The 5,569-nt window shown below is 51.6% G+C and overlaps 1 protein-coding gene across 1 annotated transcript in view; it reads right to left on the bottom strand.

The window, feature by feature from the left end:
• LOC101984294 (zinc finger protein GLIS1) overlaps positions 1 to 4,498 on the bottom strand; it is a 72,943-nt gene extending 68,445 nt beyond the window's left edge. The window contains exon 1 of the mRNA XM_026781826.1: positions 4,352 to 4,498. The gene's annotated coding sequence lies outside the window, so the exon portion shown is untranslated. The remainder of the gene's footprint in view (positions 1 to 4,351) is intronic.
• Positions 4,499 to 5,569: the final 1,071 nt, after the last annotated feature.

Genomic DNA, 5,569 nt, shown 5'->3' with positions numbered 1-5,569 from the left:
AGGCAGGAAGGCTAACCAGGGAAGGGATGAGGATACCAAGAAAAAGATGCTGGAGACAGGAGAGGCAGGAAGGCTAACCAGAGGATGAATGAGGATACCAGGAAGGATACAACCTTTTGCCAGAACCCGGCCCATCCACCACTCTCTGTCACCATCTTGCTGGCCTCCCAGCTTCCCTATGGTCAGCCCCAACCCTCCCCTCTGAGCTTCAAGTGAGTGCTGTGGGCAAAAGGCTATGGTTGGCATTTTGAGGCATCTCCGGGTCCAAGAGGGTTTAAATTCTACTTACACGCCCCTTGGAATTTTAATTTCTTGTAATCTTTACTTCATTTAATGACATCTAGCCCTACCTAGCCTGTCTTTCCATGGCTGGTGTGACGGGGTGGGAGTCTGAGGCACAGAGTGAGGGGACAAGAGACTCAGGGTGCCCCAGAATTTTGAGCTCAGATGTGAGTATGTGGAGCTGCAGTTCTGGGGAGGAACATGGGAGATAGGAGACCAAGTCTGAGGTTGAGGTCAGCTCCATTCTAGATGGCAAAGTCGGGCAAATTGCTTCACTCTGGGCAAGTTTGGGGCCTCTATCCTCAGCAATAGCCAAACAGTTCTGTTCCTGATCATGAAAATGGCAGGATGTGGGCTAGCCACAGAAGCCATCTTTACCATGTGACTGGTCCGCAGTTTCTTCCACCCCCTTTACAGGAGGCCATGCTCAGAAAGGCAAAGGAATTTCTGCACAGACCCGTCCACCACTGCCGGCGGTGACCGGGTAGGATACAGGCAGAAACATCAGGGCGAGACTGTCACCAGAAGACTGAAGATGGGAGCGACCTGGAGGGTGATACTGGCGGAAGCACCTTAGAGTTGCTCCAGGACCTGGAGGCCTGGTCCTATGCTCAGAGCCTGACTAGCATGCCCTGTCTGGCTCTGCTTCCTCATCTGTGAGACAAGAACCACACCACTATACGGAGAACTAAGGGGATGATGGCTGGGTTTAAGGGTTAGCACCCTGGGAAGGAGAGGGTTAGGCCATGGTACCACTATTACTGCTTCTACAAGACCACTTCCCATGGCTCCCACAGGCAGAACTGAGCTTGCCAAGACAGCCTTGAGACCTAGTCCCTGCCCCTCTGGCTCCAGGAGCTTAGACGATGGGTGGAGAGAATGGGAGTTAGGGCAAGAGAGTCAGAGCCAGAGCTGGAGGCACTCAGAGCTTGGCCTCTCACCCTAGATCACTCAGGATCAGTGGGGGAAGTAGGACCTGAGGCTTGAGGGCCTGGGCCATCATGCAGTAGCAAGCCAGTGCCAGGCCTGGAGCAGGAGCCCAGTTTCCATCTCCTGTGCAGAACTGACTGCAAGCTCTCCTTGAATGGAGGCCCGCGGGACATGCCTGTCTCTTAGACACTAAACAACTTCCCATTGGGGGCTTCTCCCTCGGCATCTCTGCTGAGGAGCAAATGCACAAGCCGTTCCCAGGGGTGGGGACACTGGGCCTGCCATAGCCAGCAGCAGTCGACAGGAAAGTAGGGACTTTGTAAAATTCAGAGAAATGACACCATAGCTGCTGCTTTAGCGAGGCACAATGCTGGCAGAGAAAGGCTGGCAGACGGGGCAGTGGGAAGCACCAGTCTGGAGCTTTTACAAATGGCTCCAGGTCAATGAACCGACAAAGGCTGCAGCATCTGGCTGGGTTAGGAATGTAACTGACAGTAATCAGAATGTCCTCTGTGGGAGGAGTGTGAGGTTCCAGCCTGAGGTCTCAAGGGTGTGGCAGGGTCTGGCTTTTTCTCCCTGTCCCTGGGTGGCTTGGCAGGTGGTTCTGAGCTCTATATTCTCTCTAGAATTTGTGAGCTCAGGGCCCTGAGTGCACAGTGGCTAAGAGGCAGATGCACCAGGTACCCCCTACCCCTGCGAGCTGACTCCTATCTTAACAGTGGAATGATGGGTACTAAGTTCCATCTGGTACAGGAGCAAAGCTTTAAAGGACATGTGTCTCCTGTTTTAAACACGCTCGCAACCCCAAAGCCAAAGGTGATGGAGCAAGAGCAGACGCCTGGGTCTTTGAGTCAGAATTCCAGCACGCTCACAATGCCATTCCTGGGAAGTCAGCATCCTACCACTATGCTGACTAGGAGAACCGTATCATTTCTTTAGGGCATCAACATTCTAAGTCAATGGCATAGACCTCCCTTGGATCATTGACTTTGTGAAGGTGTTCAACTTGAGCCATCAGTTTTTGCAATAGAGGTGTGGGGGGTGGGGAGAGGTCTTCACACCTAGGGGCTCAGTTTCTGTGTCCTCAAAGCCCATAGCCTCAGCTGAGGTCTCTTTACTCAGTGGTATGTGATGATTCTGCTGAGAAATATTGGCAGTCAGCAATACGGAGAGTCGGGGGAGGGGCTTCAAAAGGCCAAGGCCTCATGTTGTGAACATGTGGGCCCACTCAGCACAGAGCCAGAAGGTCACAGGGGTAGCGGAGGGGCAGGAAGCTGGGGCCTGATGCCGAGGCCTCCTGGTTCTATGAAGCCTCTTTACTGTGTGCTTCTCTTTGTACTTTACAGATCAAGAAAGGGGCTCTAGAGGCTAGGTATCTTTCCTCAGGTCCCCTGGGGACCTAGTGATAGAAGTGAGACAGGATCTCATCCAAACATTATTCTGACCACCGTAAGGGTGGGGACGACACCCATATTAAGTACAGAAATGTCAAAATTGGAATATTGCTAACGTTACTTAAACCTCTGCCCTGCCTCACAGATAGATGTCACCGGACTAGTGACATGAGTGACACTTTCTCCCTGCCTCAGTTTCCATTCGTGTACTCCATGACGGCCACTGGACAGCAGGGGAACCTGGGCCCAGGTCTGTGGGACCCAGTGGGACAGTAGCTCACAGGAAGCAGTCATCAGCACCGGGAACTAGGCTGCAGGCAAGGTGACCAAGCCAGGTGGAAGAGCAAGGGCTAGAGACAGGCAGGACAACAGAATGCAGAGGGAGGCCCACTGCAGAGAGGCAGGCCTGGACTCGGGCATGGTCTAGAATGGAGTCATGTTCTTTTAGAAGATGAGGGGAACTAAAAGTGTCGGCTCAGATCCAGCCAATCAGAGGTTGTGTAGCCGACACTGAACCAGTAGAGGATTCTGATACAGACTCTCCCGTGCCTGGTACTGTCAAAATGATACTTAAAGGGATAAATGATGCTTCTGGTTATTTTTTTTTTTTAGCAAAATTAAAGCAACAAACAGCCCACACAGTCCAACATAAAATTCATCTCCCCGTCCCACCCCCAGGAACATGTCCTGCCAAAGCATCGGGGACTAATCCAGGCAACAGAAACACGTGACTATCACTAACTAGCAGGCAATATGAAGCCTAAGAGATACTTATTCCTGTTATGGGCTGGACTAGCCTCTCCCAATTTATGTCGGAAGTCTAACCTTCAGAGTACTTACATTTGGAGACAGGGCCTTAAGCATGAAATTAAACTACGTGGGGTTATGAAGGCCCTTACTACAATATGTCTGATTCCTTTATAAGATAGGAGCACAGACCCCAGAGATAAAGGGTTGCCCATGTGACTGCCTGTCAGCCAAGGGGACAGATCTGGGGAAACCACACCTATCAACCCTTGATCTTGGGCTTCCAACCCCCCAGAACTATGAGAAATAAATGTCTTTTAAGCCACCCAATCTATGACATTTATTATGACAGCCTGACCAAATGAATTAACTCTTTCAAAACAGAAGCCTTGCTGATATCAGAGAAGGCCACAGGAAATGAAAATTCTCAGTGTCCTCCTATCTAGTAATGTTCAGCACTCCTGGAATGGGGATCCTTGCCCCTACCCCAAGGACACCAGCACTGGCCCAGCACTGGGCACAGGGCAGGCACTACGTGGCTGGTGGAGCAATGGAGCACGAACTAGGATCTGGGCCGGTATCCAGAGCCACATGCCCATGAAGCGGGCTCCAGGCATGCTGCCCCCAAGATCAGTAGTGTGCGCCCACAAAAACATGCACATGGAGCCACCTCAGCCTGTGAAACAGGGACATACGCCTCATTGAAGCCATCTTTGTGTCCCCTAGGATCTCTTGAGAAAACAAGGAGGGCCTGCACTAGGCATCTCTGTGCCAACCGACTCAGACATATTCTGGTCCCTTTGCGTCTCAGTTTCCCTGCCGTTAGCCTTGAAGCCATCTTTGTGTCCCCGAGAATCTCTTTAGAAAACAAGGAGGGCCTGTACTAGGCATCTCTGTGCTAACCGACTCAGACACATCCTGGTCCCTTTGCGTCTCAGTTTCTCTGTGTGACCCGTTAGCCAGGCAGACTAGGTGAGGTGGAAGGAATGGACACATACCTGTTAGGGTGGGGGAAATGAAGCAGCCTCTCGCAGACAGGAGGATGATCCCGGGGAGGTGGGGTCCTTGCAGGGAGAAACAGGCCCTGGTGGCAGGAGGGGCTGGGACCCTCGGGCAGGTCCAGGTCCAGCAGGCTCTTCTCTGGGCAGTGTCCGTAGCTCCCGTTCACTAGGTGGAAACAACAGGAAAGAGGAGACAGGTGAATGAACAGCTACCTGGGAGCTTGGGGAGAGGACAGAGCCCTGAAGCCATCTGAATGCCTTGCTGCATTTGAGGCCTGGGACACCTTATTTGGTTTCCAGAATCGCTTGGCAGAATCTGTGATTAAAAACCGTCAGTTCTCAGGTGTGCACGCTAAGCTCCATTGCTTGAACGACTGTCAGCAAACAGTGAATTCTGTCAGTCAGACACACTGGTGAGCCAAAGAGATGGTTCCTCAATGCCCATCGACTGTTATCTACAACCGCCTCAGAGTGGGAACTCAGATGCTGGGCAGGGGCTTGGGTTCTAACATGCTGGACTTGGGAGCTGCCATTCTAGGTGTGCCTCAGAGGTTGGGAGGCGATGCTGCAGCAGGGGGTCCTGGAAGTGGAGGTGTTTGGGGTACATGTGTCAAGAAGGAGGTGTCTGCCCAACTTTATCATCTAGGGCCACTTCATACCAAAGCCTCCTCTATACTACTTCAAGATCCCATCACACCGCGGTCAGTATGGTTATCCATCTCTGTGTCCTGTGGTTCTCTGATGGCCCAGCTATCCTATTCTCTACACTCTTGTCTGCTTATAGGTTCTGTCGAGGCAGTACATGGAATGGCCCTAAAAACACAGTAACATGAACACAAATGTCAGATATACTTGCTAATAAGCCTTTCTCACTGCCCCTCAACCACAGGTGCTCATCTATGGACAAGGGCAATTAATCCGGAAAATATTCCTTTCGGCTTTATGCCCTGTCACTTCTGGGGGTAATGCTTTGGAACATGAGGATCATGGCATGAGCCTCTTCACTTCCTAGAACCCATTCTACAACTCAGGCCCGTCCCGATGTGCACTGACCCTCTGCTCCTTCATTTACCACAGTGCTAGCACCTACAGGAGCCCCAGGAAAGAAGAGTACTCTTGGGTTATGCAGTACTTTGAAAGATTAAAATGCCTCAGAGACGTGGCAAAATGTTATACTGACTGTCCAAGTAGTCTAGGTACTGTCAACCTTGAGCA

This window comes from Microtus ochrogaster, chromosome 10 (genome assembly GCF_000317375.1).
Source record: "Microtus ochrogaster isolate Prairie Vole_2 chromosome 10, MicOch1.0, whole genome shotgun sequence".
NCBI lineage: Eukaryota > Metazoa > Chordata > Mammalia > Rodentia > Cricetidae > Microtus > Microtus ochrogaster.
Note: the sequence above shows the minus strand (reverse complement) of the source record. Positions and strands in the feature narration are given on the sequence as shown.